The sequence below is a fragment of the Lissotriton helveticus genome, chromosome 6 (assembly GCF_964261635.1).
Source record: "Lissotriton helveticus chromosome 6, aLisHel1.1, whole genome shotgun sequence".
Classification (NCBI taxonomy): domain Eukaryota; kingdom Metazoa; phylum Chordata; class Amphibia; order Caudata; family Salamandridae; genus Lissotriton; species Lissotriton helveticus.
In genome coordinates this window covers 1,897,653,079-1,897,677,342 of record NC_136067.1, presented here as the reverse complement: position 1 = coordinate 1,897,677,342, position 24,264 = coordinate 1,897,653,079, and the positions used below count along the sequence as shown (strand labels likewise).

The following is a 24,264-nucleotide window of genomic DNA, read 5'->3' as shown; positions in this document are numbered from 1 at the left end:
CACTGTACTAGGGTCTGACAAGTAAACCAATCATGGAACCACTAATCAATACATCAATTTACAGTAGGGAGCACTCGCACTGTAGCACTGGACAGCAGTGACACAGTGCCCAAAGCATCTAACACCAGCAAAAACACATGAGGCAACAGCAAAAATGAAAGGGAGACCCACGCCAATGGTGCCAGGTCTAACATGGATTTCTTATGTTCTGTTTCAGAGAGGACTTGGCTTGGCAGTTCATGCTAAACTGTTTCTATTGAAGCAGGACCCAGACTTATTTTCATATGGCTGGATCTAATCTGAGGTGGCATGGTGTGCAAAAGAAAGGATGGGAATGAAACCCCAAGCAATTGGCAGTGGTTAGACTATTTGCAAGCATTCCCCAATAACCTTTTGTCTGCTATTTGAACGCGTGGCCAACAGGATATTATTTTCCGAGTTCAACTGAAAACATTGGAAATAGAATAGGACACATTTGAGTGAAAGATAGAGTTAATCGACTTTTAAATTTGTGACCAAAAATGAGAAAAGGGAGGGCGTGTAAAAAGTAACTTAAATCGGCATGCTGTGATGAACATGTCCTACAATGATCAGGGAGATCTGGTTTGATTTTGTGTAAGGATACAGTAGTTAGTAGACATCTACTATACATATATATAAAAAGTGTTTGCGTTGTGTTTGCTGCTTGGAAAGGTTTTCAAATTTTTTATCATATCTGCTTTCATATTAAGGCAAGCTGTGTCTAACTCAGTCTCCCAAGCTAATTCTGTAACTGTTTTTACTCTATCATTAAAGACATTATGTAAGTGTGAGTAGATGGTATAAGCTTTTGGATTTGTATGGAGGAGATGAGCAAAATGAGTGTTTGGTGATGGGATCGGTGGAATGTCAGAACTGAAGTGGGTATATGCGTTGAAGACATTGTCTTGCAAGAGTCAGAATTTAATGTGAAATGAGGCTGGGAAAACCGAAAGATGTATGGGCGTGTGCAAAGGAGATTAGGGCATCTTGAATAAACAGTTCATTAACCCTTATGAATCCCCCCCTCCTCCAGGTTTTCCAATAAATAGGTTTATTGTTAATTTGTATATTTATTGTGCTAAATGTTTTCCTAGGAAGCATATTCGATGACAAGATAAAAACTACTTCGAACATGACAATATTTAGATTTACTACTGGCAGTTGCCTTCCAGCAAATAACAAGAAGCTGGAAAGATCTCACTCAATTGTATTTCAGAGGGTGGTGATCTACAGTAGGCCACAATCATAGCTTACATACTGCTTATATGCACCCCATATCATTAGTTTTGGAAAGGAAAGAAATGTGGACTCCAATTACAGATTTTCTATATCAACATGCAACATGCTTTGTTTGCCCTCCCACCTCATGCACAAGTACTTCAACCTCCCTGACTTTCTGTCTATTATAATATTAAGTCTGAATATTGTATATCATCCATATGCATTGTTATTTATTCTATATATATTATCACATTTTTCTTGCTATGAAGCATGCATATAGCCTTTTTTTCTTTCCTCTTTTTACAATTATATAACTTCATGTATTTTCCTTTCAGATTTACAGCAGTGCATAATTGTATTTTATTCTAACATAATAAATGTACACTTCCAAACTCAAATGCCAAATGCCAACATTGTACTCTGTGAAAATAGATGACGGGAGAAAGGAAGGTATTATGGTTCCTATTCACATATAAAATGTTCAATCAAGCTTTTTATGCGTGTAACAAGAGGGAGAGAGAGGACTAGATAGCTAGTCCGAGTCCCCGAGGGTTTATATGTGATTAATCAAAGAGGACTAGCTTAAGTTGACCAAGTGTTGCAGTACTCTAATTAGTTCTGTCACGGGCACCTTGTTGGTGTATTCATGAAGCCCTCACCCACCAACCTAGTTGGTGGCATGCTTCATCATCGGGCCCACCCAGTGCCACCTAGTATGTCCCGGGTGTGCTACGACGCCCAAACAACTGACTGGGAGACCCTCACTGAGAAAAAGAGAAACAGGATCCGAACCATCCTCCATGGAGTGATCCTAGCCCAATATGTCAAAACCAACACGGCCCCAAGAGGACTGATTGTCACCAACGCACCCAGGATCTTCCTAGATGACCCCACCTTCAGGAAGGACTGGGCCCAGATCGCCTGGCACTGCACCAGGGACTGGATGATACTAATTATAAAAACTGCCAAACGCCTTTCAGAAGCCATCGTAATTGAAATCCAATTAACAGAAAGCCACTTCAAAACAACCCTGACAGCCTACAAAAAGAAATTAGACGACCAAAATAAAGAAATTAACGAGTATAAGGAGTACCTGACCCAAGCTAAAATTAAGAAATTTGAGAAAGACCTCAAAAAATGTAGCTATGCCAAAGTCTTTCCATACTCTGAAGAAGACTTTACCCCACCAGCCAACAACTCAAATGCCTCAGACTCCTCAGCAGATGACAGTTCCGCATCCAGTGACTCTAGCAACAGCTCACACAAACGGGGTGGCAGAGGCCGCCGCGGACAACGCTGGCCAAACACCTGGCAGGGAGGACAACCTGGACATTACTTCGGGCCCCCAACGAACTTTGGCCCAATGCAAAACCCCTACTTCGGATACCAGCCAATGTATACACCTGGCCCCATGCCCTTATTCCCAGGAAACCATGGACCCCACATGCCTCCTTTTTTAGGGCAGAAGAACACGCGGAAGGAGAAGACACAACCCGCAACCACAAGTACACTGGGCCGAAGATGGGAACCCAGTGAGCGCGAACACTCGCCAGAAGGCACCCAGCCAACCGGGAACCAGCAAACCATAAACCAAGCAACCCAAGCCACAACCTTTCTAACATTTCACTGACACCCAAACAGGTCTCAGTACTAGAAAAGGGACTATCCTTCGTGCCAACGACTAGATTGGACAAATTTAAACTGCACGTGGAACTGGCGGAGTTCATGAGGAAACTAAAACTCAAGGCCTTCTTCGAGAAACCCTCGAGGGACGACTCAACTCCCACTGAAAACCCTAATATCACAGGCCTGAGGACCAAATCCACCTTCACCCCGCCACCCTCCACAGTGCCCCCAGAGATCACCACTTTTGAATTGGCTGTTTACAATGATGTCGAGAACCTAGAACCAACCAACCACTTCAACAACCTGTCGAAGGAAGACAGAGAAATCATCCAGGAACTCAAAAACAATCCCTCTATCATAATAAAACCTGCCGACAAGGGAGGAGCCATTGTGCTCTTAGATAAACAGGACTATGACACCGAATGTCGCCGACTACTAAGCGACCAAAGAAACTATAAAAAACTGGAACATGACCCAACCAACTCACTACAAAGAACTATCCAGGCACTAATGAAGACCGCCCATCAGGCGGAACACATCTCCAAACAAGAAGCAGAGTACCTCTGCCCCCAAAAGATAAAAGTACCATACTTTTACACAGTACCAAAAATACATAAAGGTATTCTCCCCCCCCCGGGCAGACCTATAGTGTCTGGCATCAACTCCCTTCTGGAACCCCTCTCTCGCTATTGCGATTTCTTTCTTAATCCACTGGTCCAGCAAACACCCAGTTACATCAAGGACACCAAACATTTACTACAAGTCATCAACAACACTGAATTCAACCCAGAAACCCAACTCCTGGTGGGCCTGGATATTGAAAGCCTTTACACCAGTATCCCCCAGGACGCCACCATCCAAGTCCTGAGACAGGTACTCATGGAGTCCCCATGGCCGCACCGCACACCCAGAGACTTCATCCTCCAATGTGCCACAATAGCACTAAAGGAAAACTATTTTGAGTATGAGGGAAGCCTGTACCTCCAAACCAACAGAACTTCAATGGGCAGCGTCATCGCCCCCAGCGTGGCAGGACTCTATGTCCACCTCTTTGAGCAGACCCACATCATCCACAACACCAATCCCTATACCGGGAATATCCTCACATGGCGTGATATATAGACGACATCCTTATGATCTGGCAGGGATCAGAAATAACTCTACAACTCTTCCTCACTTGGCTCAATGAAAGAGACCCATACCTGAAATTCACAAGCACCTCAAGTGCAAGCCACTTGGCGTTCCTTGATCTGAACATATGGGCCAAAGATGGCCAATTGATCACTACCACCTATTACAAGCCTACCTCAAGGAACTCACTCCTACACTACACAAGTTTCCATCCCCGCCCTTTAAGGGAAAACTTACCATTTGGGCAGTTTCTGCGTATACGCAGAAACTGCACTCAAGCAACCGACTACAAAAATCAATCGGCAGACCTGTCTAAGAAACTGGAGGAACGAGGCTACCCCCGGGCCATCATTAACAAAACCTAGAAAAGAGTCAGGAACCAAAATAAGGAGGCCCTTCTGGAAACTGTACCCAAGGACAAGAGTGACCAACCCATCACGTGTGTCACCACATTCAACACAGCCTCCAATGAGGTGGCGAAGCTCATACGCAGAAACTGGAAAATCCTAAACTCTGGACAACGACAATGGGAAACCCCTAGGTTTGCCTACAAAAGGTGCAACAACCTGAAAGACCAACTCGTGAGCACCCGCCCCAGACCCCTGACCCCTGACCAATAGAGAACCCAACACTATCCTGAATGCGTGGGGCCTACCTAAAATTTCTGGACATTATCCATGCAATGACTGTAGCGTATGCCATCTTACCAGCCATACGAAAACATTGATACTAGAACCAGACAAAGTGTGGACTCAACGCAGCCACACAAACTGTAATTCACGTAACGTGATCTACCTACTTACCTGCAGCTGCGGCCTCGGATACATCGGTATGACCGCCCGCAAAATAAGGACTAGAGTCACAGAACACAGGAGCACAATCAGGTGCAAGAAGAACATTAGCAAACTGACCAGTCATTTCATCACCCAGGGACACACCCCCAATGACCTGACCTGGACCATCATCGAACAACTACCAGAACTGGCAGTGGATAATGAGAAGAAATTACTCAGCAAGGAACAACGTTGGATATATCGCCTATCCACCCAAACCAATGACCTCAACGACGCCATACCGTGGAACTCAGTCACACCCTAGACCTACACTAGTCACAGTTACCTTGCCTTTGTACAGTGGTCAGTCCCCCGTGCCATAGTCCCTCTGTACATAGACATAGATCATGCTCCCCCTTTTGTGCACCACTAGGCTGCCATAATCATGGGCACATGCTTAAACCCCCTTAATATTGCCATGTCAACTTTAGCGCGCAGCGCCCAGCAGCGCATGCGCATTATGCAGTGATTAACTGGCCAAACCACTCTGGGACGCGGCGCGTCCCACAGGCATGTCTCCCCAACATTAGCGCATACGTGGCCAACACTGATCCCTTCGCGCCTGCGCAGATAGACCACGCCACACCTAACACGGGTGTTGCCCCTTTCCCCGTACCAACGGCGGCATATATTACCTGCTAAATTGTTGCTACATGTACCTTAATTACTTTATCACACAGATTGTAATCGCGCTATCATACTGAGCATGTGCAAAAGACTAGTGTGCGAATTATGAGCATGAGCTGTAACATTATAATCACGCAATCATACTAAGCATGTGCGAGAGACTAGTGTGCAAATCATGAGCATGAGCAGTAACATAGCAATCGCGCTGTCATACTGAGCATGCACGAGAGACTAGTGTGCAAACCACGAGCATGAGCAGCAACAACACAAAGGGGTAGTCTTTCCACCCTGACTATTCCCACAGGTGCTCATCATTACCTTGTTAACCATAGTATAAAAAGCCCACACGTCGACAGGCTCATTCTACCGGAGGACGACAGCGGGACAACAGGTACAAGGCAGGCACTGACCAGAAAGACTGTGAGTATGACAAACCTGACAAGCCTCCAAACAACAAACTGGGTAAGCGCTTCTTTCCTCACAGGTCCCTAACCCCTGCAGCCTATCTCTTTTTCTCCCATAGGGTCATCCCCTTACCGCTTCCCTCCAGGAAGCCTTGGCTAATAACCCAAAGCGTAAGAACAATTTTCTTGCGCCCTGCCACACTAAGTCAACTCCTTACAGTGTGATTTTCGTGTTTTAGCCACGCCACGCTCCTAATTAGCCGCGTATTTTCACTCTGATGGCACCACCAGTACCATCACACCTAGCCGACTATAGTCCTCTCACCTTGCACTATAGATCCGGCCACCAAAGCATTGTTGACCATATGTCTAAATTGACTACTGACTCTCTCTGTAAATGGTTTGTCCTTGTCCTTAATGTTTGTTTGTACAGGTATGCATGAGAAGGGAATCCCCCTCTCACATATAGAAAAACGCCTTAGTGAGTGTATCACATAGTCTGTACCACAACACTAAGTCTGTTTTATTTCACCACACCTTTTTAAAAAACGGTCCTGAGGAAAGCCAGAATACTCTAAGGCACTGGCTGAAACATGTCGACCATCTGAAGGACGCAGGGGGCAGTAACTCGCCACCCTCACGCGTCCTGTAGCCTTACTTTTAACCGCTTGCGACGGCCCCGTTATTAAAATTTAATTTACCCTCGGGTACTGGGACCACCACCAAGCCGTTTTAAATCACAACTCACTCAACCTCACTCACTGCACTCTCAGCAATACACCAGCTCCGCTGTAATCAGGCGTCGTAGCACACCCGGCACATACTAGGTGTCACTGGGTGGGCCCGATGATGAAGCATGCCACCAACTAGGTTGGTGGGTGAGGGCTTCATGAATACACCAACAAGGTGCCCGTGACAGAACTAATTAGAGTACTGCAACACTTTGGTCAACTTAAGCTAGTCCTCTTTGATTAATCACAATCAAGCTTTTTGTCAATATATAATTGATGGATTTTTCAGATTCCAAATAGAATGGGAATTCCCAAGTAGCTGATTTCATAGCAATAGAATTTGTTGACTGTCTTAGATTGAGTTTAATGTAATAATTTTTGTAAGCATCCACCACCAACTTGATATGCTGTAAGTTCGCCTTTTTAAGGCACAGGAATTTTTCAAAACTACAAATGGTAAAACAAATGTAACTGAAGGATGTGGGTCCAAAGGATGGTGCAAGGGTTCCTGCATTGACGTTAGGCTACCGAAACGATGGCAGCGCAAAGGGGAAGGTCAGTAATGCGCAGTATGCCTTACATACGACACGTTCCTGCCCTTTCCCAGAGATGCAGCGCAGCAAGGTGACTTGCTACGCAGCACAGTGCCACGATCCCATAAATATGCCCCAAAGTCTGGTGTCGTACAGAAATAAACTGAAAACGTACCTGTTGAAAATGGCTTACCTGTGCTTTATCAAAATGTTCTGGACACAATGACCACAAAAATTACGGGCCCCAGAATGACTGACCTGAAGTTAAACTCCACAAATCTCATGACCTGCTTCAAGCATGCTATTGATCCCATTTGGGAAGTGGTTTGGTCTGCGTTTTGTCTATTTCCTTATAAAAGCATAGAGGTCACCTCCATCACAAGCCTGCACTTTATAAAACACAACAAGTAAATAGAACTTGTTTTGCAATAAAGAGCCAGTGGTGGGGTTTCAGGTGGGTCAAGATGTGTGTATGTTTGCTGAACCTGAGGATTAGTTAAACTGCAGCATTTTGCCCTGCCTGAAGACTTGTAATAGAATCCAGCTGAATACGTTTTCTAATGTAAGGGGGATAATAGAGGAAGGATATCCTTTAGATTCCTTAGGAGGAAAATGTAGGTCAAGGTAATATTGTTAAATGACTTGTAGGATAATTTGCATTACAAAATGATGTTCGGATTACATGGTTTTATGTATGTGGGAGGAGGGCACCATAGGTCTGTCATCCACAGTCCTGATACCAAGGTATGTCGCAGAAATCCCTATCACCTGTGGGGTCCCCTAGGGCTGATACTGTCTCCTGTCATCTTCAGACACATGGAGCTGCTTGGTGCTCTCCTCACAGATAACGGCATCAAGATTCACCAATCAGCCGACAATACACAATTCTACTTGAAAGTCTCCTCTGCTTGAAACATCTAGGGCCCGATGTAGGTAAATTAGATTTACCGATTCATAAATACCGAATTTTACCGATTCGGTATTCATGAATCGGTAAATCTAATGTAGGTAAATATTCTGTAAAAAATACAGAATCGGTAGGATTCGGTATTTACCGATTCTGTAATTACCGAATCGGTATTTGTCATTGTTTCCTATGGGCCTTGAAGCCCATAGGAATCAATGGCAAATACCGATTCGGTAATTACCGAATCGGTAAAATTACTGATTTGCCAAGGGGGACAGGGTGTCACTTTGACACCCTGTTGCACTCCTGTTTCTGGCTTGTGTGCCATGTGACACACATACATGCCCTTCGGGACATGTATGTGTATGTGTGCCTAAGGGCATATATGTGTGTCACATGGAACAGGTGTACATGCACAGATGTGCATGTACACTAGAATTTGTTATTTACCATGCAATAGTATTACATGGTAAATAACGAATCGGTAATGGCCTGTGGCACTGTTTTCTGTGCCACCTACATCTGTATTTACCGATTCGGTAAATTTACCGATTCGGTATTTTACAGAATCGGTAAATTTACCAAATCAGTAAATATACAGATTCTGTATATTTTAAGGCCCCTACATCTCCATTTGCAAATACCGGTCGGTAACGTCCGAAATCGGCAGTTACCGACCAGTATTTGCCGACCTACATCTGGCCCCTAATGCCTTAAACACTAATTGCACATCATCATGCAGACCTGGATGTTCAGCTTGCTCGATTGCATGAACAAACCTGGCTCAATGACTTGAACCTAGATGGCTTAATTCCCAAATTTCACAGAATGCCAAGACATTTGAGTTCACCCTGGACACCAACCTTACCTTCAGGGAACACGTTGTAAAAAAAAAACCCAAGATGGTCTAGTATCAGCCCTTGTTTCTAAAGAAATTCAAACCATTTCTTCCAGAAAGGGACATTAGAAACTTCTTTTCAAGACCTCACACTTGTGCATCTGGATGGTGCTAATGCTTTAATACATAACCTCCCAGACTCCTCACTGGCACCCTTTATGGGCATGCTACACATTAAACAACTCTCATCCAGGGCATGAAGGAATATGATCACATCACCCCCGCCCCCCATCCTGATGGAATCCCTGCCAGCCTGCATTATCTTCAAAACGAGATGCCTCATTCACAAAGCTTTCACGACAAGCACCTCCACTTTTTTTTAGCAAACAAGTACACCCTCTCTGGTGTATCCTGGAACACACAGCCAGGACACCATCAGACTGCAGACTAAGAAATATAAAAAAAAGAAAAAACAAGACAGCAGATCTTTGCTATCTATGCACTCACTGTTCCAATTTAGGAAAGAGTTGAATACTCACATCACTTGCTTCACAATGCATTAACCATCAACAACCCAGCCTCCGCTCCTCTAACTTGTTGACTTTATGCATGTCTTGGACTATGATTTGCCCTATAAAATTACCATTACATAGGTACATACAAGGCTTAGAGGATTTTGCAAGATGGAAACCTCTGTCTTGTGCAAGTAAATGCACAATGATTTGCCTTGACTCCACTTGGCAATGAATGGGATGTTATTTGTGAAGCAAAGTTAAGTCGAAGTGGAATCCTCTTTTGCAATGAGTATGTCAACTTTGTCAAATAAAAATTGAGAAATTGAGCTAGAATGATCAAGTAAGTTCAACTTGAGGAGCCCTGTATATATTTTAGTAAGTTGGATTCTCGGAGGACCCTGAAGAGCCCCTCAAGTCTTTGTTTGATAGAAGGGGCAATTGTGACATCTTGAAATGTGTGTCTAAGAAATACATCTAGGGCTAGATGTAGGTAATTCTATTTTACCACTTCTTAAATACCGAATTTTACCGATTCGGTATTTAAGAAGTGGTAAAATAGAGGGGGGGAATGTAGGTATTTCTGAATCGGTAAATACCGAATCGTTAAGATTCGGTATTTACCGATTCTGTAAATACCGATTCGGTAATGCACATTGATTCCTATGGGCATTGAAGCCTATAGGAAGCAATGGGTAATACCGAATCTGTATTTACCGATTCGGTAAATACCGATTCCAGCAAGGGTGCAGGGGTGTCACTTTGACACCCTCTAGCACCCCAAATACAGGAATGTGCGCCATGTGGCACACAGACATGCCCTAAGGGCATGTCTGTCTGTCACATGGCATAGGTGTGCATGCACAGATGTGCATGCACACCTGAATTCGGTATTTTACCACACAATAGGATTGTGTGGTAAAATACCGAATTCTGAAGGCCTGTAGCACTGTAAACAGTGCTACCTACATCTTGGATTTACCGGATCGTTAAAATTACCGATTCGGTATTTTACAGATTCGGTAAATGTACTGATTTGGTAAATTTACCGAATCTGTAAAATGATGCCCCTACATCACAAATACCCATTTACCGGTCGGTAAATGGCCTCCTACATCTGGCCCTGTCCTTGTCTTGTTGGATTTGATAGTGCCTGTGTAAACATATTTATTTATTTTTATTTATTTATTCCATTTATAGAGCGCATGGTTACACCAAGGTGTGTCCCCGCGCTGAGACTCTGAGTAGGATTCTGGGGTGAGAAGAGACGTCAGCTGCTATACCATTGCTCTGCGTATGCTGGTTTTTCTTATTCGTCCTTTTTTTCAAACAGCCATGTCTTTAGAAGTTTGCGGAATCTGATTTCACACATCTCTGTTCTCAGAGTTATTGGAAGGGTGTTCCAGGTCTTGAACAATAAGGGAAACTGGTCTTTGCCCCACTCTCATTAATGGCTAGATAAAGATATTTAACCCTGCCCTATACGCACTGGGGCTATTTCTCTGAAATCATCGTCTCTCTTACTACCCTCTTAGTCCTGTTTCCCACATTCCCTTGCCTTGCAGTTTCCACAGTCCCTACCCCCACAGTTGACAGCCCTGTAGTCCTCTGATCCTTCCACAATCCCATGGACAGTAATTCGACCAGTGGAAGCAGGAGTGACATCACATATCTGACCCCTAATGATAGCACAAGTTGGAACACTTATGACGTCTTAGACCTTCCAAAGCCTCATCTTTACTGCTAAGGGGCTGTGGGAAAGGCTTGGAGTGAAAACTACAGAAAGTAAGCAGGGTGCTTAAGGCTATGTTTACTTTCTGGACCTTTCCCTTACAACCGCTGACACCACGGGCAAGAAGGGCTATGCAGGGACTTGAAAGGGGAAGTCCAGTGTTACATTTGCCAGACTTGGCTACCCTTAACCGATATCCATCCACAGTCCATTTTCTGGTTTTTGCCCAGACCTCCTAGCAAACTGCACTCCCACAGTTCCCTCATTTTTTCCCAACAGTTCTCTTAACACCTCTTTAGTCCTCCTTTTCCTCATTCATAGTTTTGACCCTTTATTGTGACTTTGGCGATTGTACTGATGGTGTTGTCCACATCCACTACCAGCGCATAATTACCATTGTGAATTTACTGTGGGTCCAGCCACTTCCACACAGTTCCTGATGTTGAAGTCCATTTGTGCTATTTTGAAAGTGGTAAGTGAATTTTGTAGGGTGTGGTATTAGCCTGTTTTATTTGTGATGGACAGGTAGATCAATGTGTCATCACCTTACGAGTGGTAGAGAAGTTATTCACTACTGATAGATTCCGACATTGAATAGCAGAAGAGTAATTCTAGTAGAGCCCAATGGTTAGATCTCAATGGTTAGAGCGGCAGACCCTGATGCAGAGGTCTAGCCCGGGACCAGGGTTCAATTCCCCGCCTCGGCGGGTCTTGGGCTCAAAAATTCCACGGACCTGATAATTCTCGCCTCGGTGCCTATTCCAATCATGGAGTCCTACTCTGCAACTCTGGGCAATAGCTCGCTTAATCTCCACAACGGCCCCCACAACGCTAAGGATGCCTGGCCTCCACCTTGGGGGTGCCCAGGAGTGGACACCTCACAGGGAAAGCCAGGATGGGTTCCACAGTGGTATTCGTACAAGCGCCTTGAGACCCTTGCGGGTGAGTAGTGCGCTATACAAGTATCAATTTACATTTACATGGTACCTGACAGGCATAAAACAGAAAGGGTCCAAGTTGCATTTGCTATGTCAAATTGGAAAATAAGGAGACAACTCAAGAGAGGGAGGGCAGACAGTGCCAAATAAAGAGTTTGAACACCGCACTTGGGTCAAAAAGCATCCAAAGACATAAGTTGTGGTCATTCATAGTTTGCAGGGTGTCACTGAAACTGCAGAGTGTTGTTTGTGTTGATGGCTGTTGTTTAGTGGAGCAAGCATTTTTGGAGCATTGAGGTGTGTTTTCGGATGAACTACTCAGTTTATTTCTTAGATATTGGATATGGAAGGGAGGTTGGTGGTAAAACTATTGTTGCTGATGAATTGCAGGATGTACAGTCTTTATTGAGCAGAGGGGTGATGATGACTAATTTGAGCAGAACTCGACCTTGTCTTAGTGAGCAGAGACATCACTCAATTCCTGTGTGTTGCATTTCTAAAGGTTATAAATTCTGGTTGTTAGCCAGCTAAGGCCTGAGGAAGCTAGTGATAGAGGTGACAGGAGCATGTAGTTAGTGGTATGTATGTCTAAGGCTTAATAGGTGAGAGTGTGGAGCTATAAATGTCTAACTATGAGTAGCCGTGGATGTAGCTGATAGTGGTGGTTGAATTGCGTAATGGTGCTCCATGTTCTACAGCGTATCAGGTAGACAGTCTGGTATCGACTTCTGATTGTGTAAATGTGAATATAGTTATGGATGAAATGACCTGTAAAGGATTCTAGGTTGTAGCTAACCCTCTGGTGGTTGCATCCTACCTATGTATGCTATGAATTTACTGGGAGTGGGGACCTTGCCCAGAAGGGATGCACACACACACATTAATCATAGACCTTTAGCTGTGGACTAGATTAAGGCGATTAAAAGTGGGGAAGCAGTTCTTGCAGGCTCTAAACACTAGCACATTACCATGATTCCAGGTTGAGACCTCACCAAAATGGTCTCCAAGTGGACTGTTCAAGAACCCATATCAGGTCATCCCAAGAGTAGAATTCATCAAAAGCTCTCTCACTAGGTCTTGTGGCCCAAACTATTTGGGAACAGATATCAGTGAGGAAAAGCCTACTCCTTTAGCTAACCAAGGTGTAGAGTGGAGCTCCTTCCAACAATTACCCGTGCTTGCGCGATTATGAGTTACAGTAGTGTTACCCATACATTTGCACAGTTGTACAATTACCCTGTATCCTGTATCTCTTCAATCATCTTTGTATTCTATCATTCTCAAGTGTGTGTTGTAATGCAGGACACTCTCTTTAACCTGACATGCACTGACATGAACTACGGAGCAGATTCACTAAGATTTCATGCAACGCAGCACAGCAAGGCAACTTGCGGCAATGCGTAAAAGGGAGATAGCAGAAGTGTGCCATATTTACAAACATATGACACATTTCTGCTGCCTTCCTGTACACTGTGCCTGGCAATTCAGGCACCCTTATGCCATGATGCAAAGGTTCCTGCATTATAGGCAGAATTGGTTTTGTGCTGGAAGGAACACCTTCCTGCAAAAAACAATTCTTAAAGGCATTTTCCTTTTTCTATGCATTATGCAGAATGCATCATGCGTGGCAAATAGAAGTATCAAGGAGAAGTAAAGATATTTCTCCTCGTTATGCCTGGGACTCGGCAGCGTACCATTTTGACGTATTCACAGAATTTCAACTTTCTGTAAATCTGGGAATGTGCCAGAATCCATGGGTGAATGCGTGGGAACACCCACACTCCATCCATGGAACACCTTCCTGCCACAAGGTAACGCGAAGCAGCACAATGAGCTGCCTTGCATTGCCTTAGATTCATTAAGCCACGGAGAGCCTTTGCATGACTTAGTAAATTCCACGTAAGGGCTTGGGGGGCCTTGTGCCGCCCTACGTGATGCAAGTTCTACCTACACAAGCCCTTAGTAAATCTGGCCCTGAATCTTTTATTTTAAAATGTATTCAAGTGAGGGTTCCATCTTTTAGTTTCTCTGCTTCATTGGATTGCATTTGGCTTCATTATTGATTCACCTTACTCGGAAGTCTCGTGCTCAGCCTGGTACATCACAAGCCGGACACTTTAAAGAAGCTGCTGTTCCGCCCTTGTGTCATGTAGTGGGCCCTTATCTGGGCTTGAGTTCTCAGAAGAGAACACTCACAGTCCTTTCCAGACCGCCCACCCATGATTTAAAAAGCACCAGAAATACATTCCATTTTCTTTCCAATTACAGTTCAGAAAATTGTTTCAATCTTTGAAGGGCAGAATCCATACTGAATGAGTAACAATCATCTTCTAAACACATCTGCATAATTGGCAGACAATCAAGTGTGTCTTATTGCAAAACTATAGGTGTCAGCACTTGTGGTAATGCAGACTTTCCATGAATAAGGCACTTTTGAAAATAAAGGTGATGTTTACCTGGAATGAGAACTGAATTATATTGTTATTGTTAACTGGGACTTATTGAGCGCGTTTTCACCGACAGGTCTCTTAGCGCTATGAGAGAGAGACTAAACCCCCCAAAGATCAGCATGTACACGCTCCCGGTCTTGGCCTATGGTGTGCCCCAAGCTTCAGTAAAAAGAAGCGTCTTAAGTTTTTTCCTGAATGGGAGAAGAGTAGGTTCCCTACGTAGGCTTTCAGGTGGATTAATATATAGTTCATGTGGGCATTCTAATTGTAAGAGAGGTTTAAAGGTTTAAGATGAGCACAACATCTGTGATTCTCAAATCGAGTCAGTCATCAGGAACCACACATATTTGTTTAATAAAATATCAACTGCAATCTGGTATAGAAGTCTGCAGCTAGAGGCCTTGTCTACCTGGAGAGCAGCGCTAAGCTGTCGCAGGCTGAGGTGTGCAGGGATTTCTTGGTATGGGGATTTGGGTATATCATCTGTTAATGCACAGGACCCTGCACACTTGCTTGCATGCGTTGCTGCAAGTCTGGCATGCGTTTTACCATATACTATTGTCCTGAAAAAGGTCTAGAAAAAGTCCAAATTTTCTTAAGACTATTTATATCTTTCATAATGGTATGTTGTTGATTTTAAACTAGACGGGTGTGGTGTTCTCCTATCTAGAATGTTAGGCATGTTCTGCTAAGAATGTCAGGTAGAATGTTTTGAATTGAATTGCAGCTAAGAGTTGGAAGGTGAAGTAGGTTTGGAGTTGTGGCTGAGGTGTGTTTTATGGACTTAATAACCACTAAGTTGGATAGTACACTAGATACTACCTTTTTGCATTGGCAACGATTGACTAGAAGCCATATTGTTCCTTACCTCAACATAGTGTGAGAAAATGGGTCATTGGATGAAGGGACTTGAAACATTCCTCAAGTACCACCCACAATGTTGTGGGGTGAACCACTAAAGGCATTAGACAAACTTGTTCTTAACACTCTGATAGCTTGGCACAAATCAGTCTGGCTTAACTTAGAGGCAATGTGTAACCTATTTATGCAGCACACAAACAGTAATAAAGTGAAAATACAAATAGAGTGAATGTTAATAAATAAAAATGATGCCAGAACAACCAAAAATCTAATCAGTAGACCCGGAAATATTGAATTTCAGATTTTTAAGTAGACATAGTGCCTAAAAGCACAAAGTGCCACTTGTGGTTATCTATCGTATTAGACTCGGGAAAAGCCACAAGTTCAGTGCGACTGTGATTAAACGCTTGCTGGATACCGGGGCCAAGTTAGTACTGCTCAAAAAGCTGCCTTCTCAAAGTCCGTCCGAAGCATTCCGTTTGCAGTGGAGGAGGGCATAATGAACAAGGAGAGTGTTGTGGATGATCGTCACTGTAGCATGTAGAGCAGGCCCAGCATCATGGACAGTTTGTAGCTGTAGCTTTGTAGCTTTACATTGGTAGTCAACACGTGCTGTCATTGCTGTACCCTGAAGTGCAGATCTCGCGTTGGCCTTCTTCGACGGTGATTGCTGTACCGTGGAGGGTTGTGTTCACCAGGGCGTAGCATTGGCTGTCTTCACTGGCAGCAGAGCTTCAGGGCGAATGGACCCATTCGCGGTCGAGAAGAGCCCAAAACTTCAGGATTTCACCCTTCTATACAGAAGAATGTACTCTGATGCCAGCCGAGGGCCCAGGATCTAGGAAGGCCCCTCTTGGGGTCAGGAACCTACCTAGCAGAGGGTAGCTGTCCTTAGGCAGCTCCAGTTGCAGGTGTGTTCAGCTGGGCAGATGCAGGACAGGCCTCTGGAGCTTGTATGCCACTGTAGGCTGGCCAGCAAGTCCTTGGAGTCCCCTTTCATGCAATACTCTGCATGAAAGGGGAGTTCCATGGATGCTGCTGTGGGTGTTCCCATGCAACGTCTATGGATTCTGATGCATTCTCATATTTACAAGGTTTTGTAATCCTGGGACTGCATCAGATTCTAATGCCTCCCCAGGGGAGGTGTTAAAGTGGTGCAAAAAGAGAAATACCTTCATTTCCCTTAGTTTTGTACTCATTCTATGTGTGCTGCATACTGCAGCACATGTAGAAGGAGGAAAACGCTATCAGTGATTGTTTTTGTGCAGGAATGTATCCCTTGCTGCACAAAAACAATCATCCCTGCAAGGCAGGCAGTCTGGCACCAAGGTGAAAGGATGCCTTCGTTGACGCTAAGCAGCCAATTGTGTGCCAGCGCAGAGGAAGGAACAGGGATTCATCGTATTGCTGTAAATACAACGCATCCCTGCACTTTCCTTATGTTGCAGCTCGGCGTAGCAAAAGGGCTTTCAGTGCCACGCTGCATCAATTTCTATTGAATATGCCCCTGTGTGTCTTCTTTCGCACCCGGGCCCAGTTGGCTAGCGCCATCACCTACGTGTCACTGTTTTCTGTACACCTGTTGGGTTGTGCATATTCTTACATTATTCTCCATGTCAGATTCTGGTTTCCAGGGACCTGCCAACTTTGGGTATGCGCCGATAACAGCGCCAATATGCCAGGTGGACAAATTATTTTCTGGATGTTTGCTGCTCTCGCCTTCTAGTGGAAAAGAAGTGTGTGGGTGAAATGGAAGATTATGATGATGAAAATGACTTTGAACAGTATGTGGTCAGAGAGGGTATCATTAAGAAAATGCTTGGCTGAACACAACTGGTGATGATTCAGATTTGCAGAGGGTTTTCAGGTGTGTAAGTCATGGGTGGAAAGATAAGGCTAAACTTCAGGATCAATGTAAGAAGTTTTGGAATGTTAGTGACAAGCTTTCTGAGCATTCAGGATAGTATGGGACATTGTCTCTGTGGCATAGTGAAGCACAAGACTCTATGGTACACACTTTACGATCAGCATCCGCTTACCCATCTTTCTTGTGGACGGGCTAGTCTGACAAACCCCTTCCATGGCTGGCTCCATCTCTCTGACTGCCTTGTCTTTTCACTGACACTGCCCATCACACACACCGCATGTGTGTACTGACACACATGGGCCCGCCTAAATACCAATCACCCACTGCACAGAAACCCAACCCCTAGCACTGGAAGGGTTTTACTGTGAGGAATGCTGCTGCATGTTAACTGTCAGAGTTTCAAGTTTAAGGACTAATGGTCTCAGTTAAACTTAAGACCAAATCTTAAGTTTAACTGAGACAAAAGACTAACTTTACTACTTATAAATGCCCTTGTTTATACCGAAAGCCATAAAGTTAAGCCTATGTCTCAGGTTACCTTTGTGAATCTGGCTCAATATTTTTTTCTGTAAAAAGCTGCTATAGGTGGCACCGGTTAGCCGAAGGTACCAAGACCCTCACCCCACTGCAATCCACCATGCAGAGACAATCCACTGCACACTGGACATCCACAGGTTATGCTGGACATGCCCCTTTTACAGAACACACTTCAAATCAACCACCCACACACAAATAGGATTCTGTGACAAAATTCCTCCACTCGATGAATCACAACATCAGGCTCATGTTCCACGAAGTGCCAAGAAGAAACCTAACTCGTGAATACTGTGCCATGCAAATCCCCAGTAGCTTGACATATTTTTATATAAATGTCACATGCTCTTTCCAATATACCCCAGCAACCAGAAATATTTCTAATTGAGTTTCACTGTGGCCAGCAAATAAGGGTTATTCCTTGCAGATGTATATGGTTTATTAATTTTTTATCTCAGTCTTATAATGGGGATGGTTCATACACATTTTTGAATGTATTGCTCTTCAACCCGTCTTTATTAGCCTCACCAACTTTTGAGTTTAATTTTTTTTTTAAATGGACATGCTAGGTAGTTTCATTTAAAATGTATTCCCAATTTTCATTAGTGTTTCTTCTTTAGAATTCACTTAGAGGTTCATCCAGAACATAACAGATTTGTTTTGAACCAAATTAACTCGTAGGTGCTTGAATATATTCACAACTCAATGTATTTCGGTAGTCGTGACTCCCTTAATGGCATGAGTTTGTCTGCACTCTTCTTGTCTCACAGTTGAGGCATTCAGTTTATTAATGGCTTTTGGCATGAAATGTATGACCTTCATTGTTGTAGGAAAGTGCCTCTTTTGACATGGTTAGCACCCACTGTTTGCCTGGTGTATGATGTGATTTCGAATTGAAAGTGCACTGGATACCTGTCAACCAGGTTCCCAGTGCCACATCTCTTTCCTTGAAACTGCACCATGATTGGCAATACTTCAGTCACCCCTTTAGGTCCCTTGGTGCTCCTGGTACTTAGGGCATTGGTACTGAAGACGGCCCACTGGGGCTGCAGCATCAATTGCGCTATCCCAGAGACCCCTCACCAAGACTAGGAAAACTGCCATTGCAGAGCAGCATGTCTTGGTGAAGAGAAAACCAGAGTCGACATGGCAAACAACCCTGTGTGGCATGCCCCCATACCTTCCATGAGGTATAGGCACCCCTATTGCAGGCCTTACAGCCTAAGGTAGGGAAGACTATATCCCATATGTGGATATATGTGGATATATCTGCATGAGCAGATATGTCCCTACAATATCATGTCCATTCTTGGATATTGTTAGTGCACAGGGAAACCATAGAGAGTGTATGGGCTGGATACTTGTCTTTACGTGTTTCCTAGCTCCATGATGGCTTCACTGTACCCTAAGATGTTTGGTACCAAATATCATGTCTTAAAAAAATCCTCACTGATGCCAGTGTTGGATTGAATCATACATGCACATAGGAGACCCATTAGACGGTCCCCCGAAAACCTACCAAGCTCTGTTGTGGTCTCTGATAGTCTTAGCCGGCCTGCCCCACTAGACATGGTTCTGACCTCATGGATTGAGGGCCAGCGCTCTCAGAGGCGAGGAGCAAAGCCTGCTCTGGGTGGAGGTGCTTCATACCTCTCCCAGGACAGGATGGCCTTCCAAGGCGGGAAGCTTCAAAGGTGATGTCACCTTTGAAATGCGACCCATGCAGCTCCAGCTAGTGGAGAATGCCAACTCCCCTTTCCTGTTCCACATTTGGCAGGAGGACAGGCAGAATAATTTGGTAAATCGGGAGGTGGGTTCCCATTCAGCCAGTACCCCACTTTTCATCTCCCTCCATCTTGGTTTGAAGTGAAATTAGCCAGTTAGGGTCAGGGTAGGGTCCTTTCCCACAGGAAGTAGTCACTAAGAGGGTGTTAACATCCTAATGGTAGGGAGCACATTGGCTACTACCTGCCTCCTCCTTTAACTTCCCTAGATTTAGTATTTAGGTGGCATTCTTGGACCCTGTACTTAGATTTGACTGGCCTAAGAAGAGCAACAGACACAGAATAGCTGCTGACCTGAGAACAGATGACCAGCTGCAGAGAATTTGGTACCAAACCCTGGCAGCTGCTGCCAGGACTCTGCTGTCTCCTCCTGCAACTGTAAGGACTCCAAGAAGACTTTGACACATTGCCAAGAACCTCCCTTGGATTAGAGGAGCTACTCCCCTGAAGCCTGCAGGCACTAAATCACGAAGTCCGGTGTACCAATCTGCTGCTCCCCGCCGACTCCTATGCAGCACCCAAGTAAGAAGAGGTACATCAGCTCCGAAGGGTCAGATCTGTCGCCCCACCAAGTGAGAGGACATCAGGACTTACCAGAGCTGTGCCAATGCCCGGTGTACTGGACTCCCTACAGCGAAGACTGAGAAGAAAGAGTCCAATCCGGACTCCAACAGTACACAGACACCTGTTGAGGGACTTCAAGACCCCTGAGACCCGCTCCATGAGTGGCCAAGCTGTCTCGGAATCGCCTCTGCAACCTGCCTGCCCCTGACCGCAAGGACCATCTTGATGTGCAACACTTGGCTGCCCTATCTGCTCTGCCCTCTGCCCCCCCCCCGCCTTGGGTAACGACAAACTAGATGAACTCATGTGGTCCTGAGGCCCTTGCAACCTGCTCCCTCGAGTGGAACCCCCCAGACTTACATCTAAGTCCCGCTGTGCAGTGTTTTTTTAGGTTCATAGCGCCTGCTGCCAATGACCTCAACACCCTGATTCCGGACGGATCTGGTCACGATGATCATGATGGTCTTAAAATAAGGCACCTCAAACGTGTACTTTGACAATCCTTATAATAAAACATCTTGATAGCATCAAAAGTGGAAAGGTCAGGCAACAGCTTACCTACCATTATCCACAACCATGTCATTTTCATTAACACACTCTATTTTTCCAGCTGAGTTTAGGACTTTAATTTTCCTCAGACCTGCATTTATAGACAGCACTGCCCATGACAAGCTTACTAGAAGGTGAAGATTAGTCTTGCATTCAGTGGATATGTTATCTGACTTGTAAATGTATGTATCTGACTTTCAAATTGCAGGTGTGATAATAGAATAGCGGCTCGCGATGACACATAGCCGTCGTCATTTTTTTACTCGCCTAACACATTTACGCCTGCATGGTACGCACAGCAGGCCTTGATTTACAGGGCACGTTTAATCACTGCCTTGTATAAAAAATGAAGGCCTCGTAGCTGTCATTTGATTGTTAATAATCCACTATGCCTGGCAGAACGCAGCAGTATGTGAAGGTGCAACTATTATGGTGCTAAGACTTCTATAGTAGTCTTGCTTTGCCAACTATCTCATTCATAGTGCCATATTAAAATCAGATGTGAAAAAGACATGTGAAAATGTTTGACGACAGTACTGGGGTTTTTGGCCCTTTCCAAATTGTAAGCCATGCAGTAGAGAATAACGTACAAAACCCATCTTTGTGATAATTGTTGTGCCTAGTGTTCCATTTTGTCTCACTGTTTTACTTGTGCACATTTCTCCAGGATCTGGGGGAAATTAAAAATGCAAAAACCACATGCTTGAACAAAATATTTGTGAAAATCATGATTATAAACTCAGACCCCAACACAGTTTGTGTACGATTTTACAATGACCGCATACTTTGAAAGACTTGGGGTGAATTCAATTTACTGCCTCATATCCAGCTGATTTTTCCAGACCTTCCAGCTCTTGATTGTTATCAATAATCCAAATTAGAATTCCACCTTAAAGCTGAACTCTAGTTAGCTTAAGAACCCAATATTTATGCTCCCCAATTTTTACCTGGGGCAGTTAAGCTCTGGAATCTTGCGTTGGTCTGGTAATAAGAGACTACGGGCTATATGTATCAAGCCCTTTTCCCGTTCGGAAACGGGACGATTCTCAGAATCGGCCCTTTTGCGAACGGGAAAAGGCCTTTTGGGATGTAACATCCCAAAATGGCATCGCAAATTAGAGAATCGCAAAATTTGCATTTAAGGAATTGCAAATTACTATTCCTTAAATGCAATGTATGAAGCTCAGAAAAAGTGCAATTTGGCCTTAAGAAATCGCAAATTACCAACAACTTCAAGTTGGTGGTAAATTGCTCTTTCTTTGAAAAATGCACTTTTTTGCATCTTTTAAAGTGCCATGTGGCACACATACATGCCCTTAGGGCACAAGTGCGCAAGCCTTCCCTGGCGGCCCGCGGACCTTGCAGACATATACCAGTGTGACTCAGAGACTCTGCTGCTCTGTGGGGGCCAGCCATAGTCAGAGTGGAGCTGCGGCGCTAAAAGGTGAAATACAACACGGCCTCATTAACATGAGAATAGTCTTTTAAAGACCTGTGAAGTGCTCGGGTGCGGCTCTGTGTGTGTGTCCCCGGAAGCTGTCTCAGCCCGGGCACACACAGGCAGGGAGAGATGAGGGAGAGGGAGGGAGGGAAAGGGAGGGAGACAGAGGGAGAGAGAGGGAGGGAAAGGGAGGGAAAGAGAGGGGGAGGGAGGGAAATGGAGACAGAGGGAGAGTGAGGGAGAGTGAGGGAGGGAAAGGGAGGCAGAGTAAGGGAAGGAAAGGGAGGGGACAGAGACAGAGGGAGAGGGAGGGAGGGAAAGGGAGACAGAGGGAGAGTGAGGGAGGGAAAGGGAGACAGAGGGAGAGGGAGGGAAAGGGAGGGAAAGGGAGGAAGAGGGAGGGAGGAAAAGGGAGGCAGAGTGAGGGAGGGAAAGGGAGAGTGAGGGAGGGAAAGGGAGACAGAGACAGAGTGAGTGAGGGAAAGGGAGACAAAGTGAGGGAGGGAATGGGAGGTAGAGTGAGGGAGGGAGAGGGAGACAGAGAGAGAGTGAGGGAGGGAGAGGGAGAGAGAGAGAGAGAGAGAGTGAGAGAGAAAGAGAGCGAGAGAGAGATGTGTGTATGCCAGGTCTGGTGGCCCAGTGGACGAAGGCGTCCGCTGCAGGGACCAGTGATGAACCTCATGGTCAGTTTTTTTGTTGTTGTTCTAGCCCCGCCCCCTCCCCCATTGACCCCATCCCCACTGGTGCGGCCCTCGGACACAAACCACACTGTAAATTTGGCCCCGAGAGAAAGTTTGTGAGTACCCATGCCTTAGGGCATGTATGTGCGCCACACGTGTACACATACATATTTCAGGGGTGCCACAGGGTGTCCTTTTGACACCCTGGCACCCTTGAAATTGCATTCTCAATTTGTGATTCTCTCATTGCAAATCACAAATTGAGAATTTCTTCCCATTCATTCCTATGGGCCTCCTAGCATATAGGAATGAATGGGAAGGTATTCCTTAATTGCGAATCGCGATTTGCAATTAAGGAATGTTAAGGAATCACAATTATTATTGTGATTCCTACATACATAGCATTTTGCAATTCCTTTAATAGCAATTCGCTAAAATCGCTATTAAGGAATCGCAAAAGGGCTTCTTCATACATATGCCCCTACACTGCTTATCAAGACAAGCATTAGGTTAAAATAGTTAAGTCAAAATAGAAACTTGGACCAACAATAGCTAAGTCCTTGATCAAAAGTACAGTTAAAAGATTTTACTACATAATTATTGACAAAATGATAGAGATAAACACACATTTGCCAGAAAAGCTCAGATGCAGAATACAGAATCACGAATCTTAAACCAAAAAAATTCCCTATTTAAGCAATTAAATCTCAGTAAGTTCTAAGTATTAGGCTCATAAATTGTATTGAAAGCATCTTAGGGAGGAAAAGCAAGCTCAAAATAATCAGACAGAGTATTGGGAGGCAAACAAAAAGTCATCCTGATCTTTCAAAAGCAGGGATTTTTATTCACAAATTATGCATAACAATTAACACAAGTGAAGATTGAGCATAGAATGAGGATGGTTAGGTTGCACTAGCAAATGAAAAACAAATACATAATTCTAATTTTCTTAACACAAACCTATTTCTTAAGGAAATGGGGAATCTGCCTCTTGCTTCCTCAGCAACAGCACTCCAAAGATGTACATTGTAAAATACATTATTTCTCAAACAATATCTCATAGAATCACTTTTTTTGCATGCCTACATCGGAACTTGCAGTGGAAATCATTCAAAATGATACATCAGGTACATGACGGAAAGTTACATTCTATATAATACAGTAAACCTCCTGTGTGACAGCATTTTGTGCTCTGCGGAAACTGTGGGGCGAAAAGCTTTGCAGTGGAACACTGATTGGGAGGGTGAAAAACAGGAGCAAGATGAGCTAAACTCCAGAAACTGCATCCATTTGAAAATAATAGGGTCTGACATGAAAATGTGGCATAACTATACTGCATTATTATTCACAATCCTAACCAAGGTACTCAAGTTGTTTTAAGTGCAACATTATCAGTTCATCGATTGCAACTATTTGCATCATTACAAATATAAATTCATTTTTATATGTTGTCATCACAAATTGCACATCAGAAAAACTT

The 24,264-nt window shown here is 44.3% G+C and overlaps 1 protein-coding gene across 1 annotated transcript in view; it reads left to right on the top strand.

The window, feature by feature from the left end:
- Positions 1-24,264, top strand: part of ALK (ALK receptor tyrosine kinase) — a 2,452,973-nt gene that overhangs the window by 1,090,377 nt on the left and 1,338,332 nt on the right. The window lies entirely within an intron of this gene.